Below are 1,800 nucleotides of genomic sequence, written 5' to 3' on the forward strand. Positions count from 1 at the left end.
TCGCGCGGAAGACAACCGTCCGTGCCGCTTCGCCCCTCCGGAGTCCCGGAGCCCCGAGGACGGAGAAGGCAGCCGCAGCTGGTAGGCTCCGGACGATGCACTACACCGGGGTGGCGGCTGCTTAAGTGACTGCTGCCCCAGCCTGCGGTTTCTATCACTCCCACCCCCGCTTCCGGCTCCGAGAACTACAAGTCCCAGCAAGCCGTTCGAAGGCCCGGCGGCTCCCGGCATGCACCGCCCTACCCAATCCGAGGCCGCGCTCGTAGCGGACCGCACACTCGTACGGCGTGCCGGGCGGGCTTGCCTCCGCGGGAACCTGGGTCTAAAACCGGCTGACGCTAGGCCGAGGAACCCGTGCCGGTGCAGACCCTTACACATCCTCCCGTCACTTCACTGGGAACCGGACTCGGAAGTGTGGACTAGGAAATAACGCTGGTCTAATTCAAGTTCGCGTAACCTCCCTTCAGCCCACCCTGCTTCAACGCCAGGTGGTGTTTGGAGCCTCAAACATAGTTGAAGAGCTTCCGAGCTTAGAAGAGCACAGGTTGCTTTGGAATCACAAAAGAAGAGCAGGAGGGAACAGTTTTAGGGGAAGGTTTTCTGGAGGATTGCTGTCAGACCCGAGTTTTTAAGGACGATTGCGAATTAGCTGGGAGAGAAGGAAGGTAGAGAGACCAGCACCAGCGGACGTAGGGAAGCGTGCTTGGTTCTGGGGCCAGCAGATGGCGTAAAGTTACGTCGCTGAACTCCCACATAGTAGGTTTCGTCCCTGGACCAGGGACTGGATAAACCACACCGATGCCTGTGCGTTTGTTCCTGTACCCGGGAGGAAAATAGAAAAGAAGGGATTGCAGCGTGGCCATACCCCCCTGGGGTGGAGGGGGTGGTTTCTACTTTTCCTCTCACTTTGCCATGGCAAAGGCAAAAACCTCTTTTAAAAAAAGAGAGAAAGAGAGAGAAAACTCCTGATTCAGTAGTTCAGTAGTGATTAAAGCCAGGAAAGGTTGGGGGCCAGAATGGGAAAAACCTTCAAAAAATAGAGAACTGGTTCTAAAGGCTCTGAGTAGCGATTAAAGCTGGGAAGGGTTAGAGGCCAGAGTGGTGCCAGCATTCTGGTTCAGGCAAACCAGCTCATGAAAGTGCCATTATAGGGAGTTTGGATTTTACTCTGAAAATAATTAGGAAATCGAGGACATACAAATCAAGAAGTTATTTGATCAAACCTGCTTAGAAAGGTAGTTTTGACAATCGGAGAGGGAATGGGGTATTATGTTGGAGGTGAGGGTAGAATAGAGGAACTGAAGTCCTATAGGGGTCAAGTAGGTAATGCCAATGAGTGAAGTGACCAGGTATTGAAAATAACTGAGAATGACAGAAACCCTGAAATAGAAAACTCACTGCCTCATACAAGAAGGCACTTCTCACCTTTGTTCTAACTGTTGATACATGTTGCCAAATAGGCACATGCTCCTAAGGTTGCCTAACATTTTTTTAAGACTTCGAAACAGCGGGTGGTGTGGTTGTTAAGGCGCTGGACACTCCCACATTGTCGACCACGGTTCAAGTCCTGGACCTGGTGGCTTGCTTTCGTGTGTTCTCTCTCTCTCTCTCTCTGTATGTGTGTGTGTGTGTGTGTGTGTGTGTGTGTGTGTGTCTGGTTAAATTAAAAGAATAAATAAATAAAATTAAATAATTATTTTTTTTAATTAAAAAAAAATTCTTTTGGGAACCAGCAGTTAGCGTAATGGCTAATGTTGCTGGACTCCCACGCAGTTTAACGCGGTTCACGTAACGGACCCA

General features: G+C 50.3%; 1 protein-coding gene across 1 annotated transcript in view; it reads right to left on the bottom strand.

Annotated features, from left to right (window-relative positions):
- Positions 1–1,800, bottom strand: part of RUBCN (rubicon autophagy regulator) — an 84,924-nt gene that overhangs the window by 65,784 nt on the left and 17,340 nt on the right. The window lies entirely within an intron of this gene.

Source organism: Tupaia chinensis, unplaced genomic scaffold (assembly GCF_000334495.1).
Source record: "Tupaia chinensis unplaced genomic scaffold, TupChi_1.0 Scaffold000415_1, whole genome shotgun sequence".
Lineage (NCBI taxonomy): Eukaryota > Metazoa > Chordata > Mammalia > Scandentia > Tupaiidae > Tupaia > Tupaia belangeri.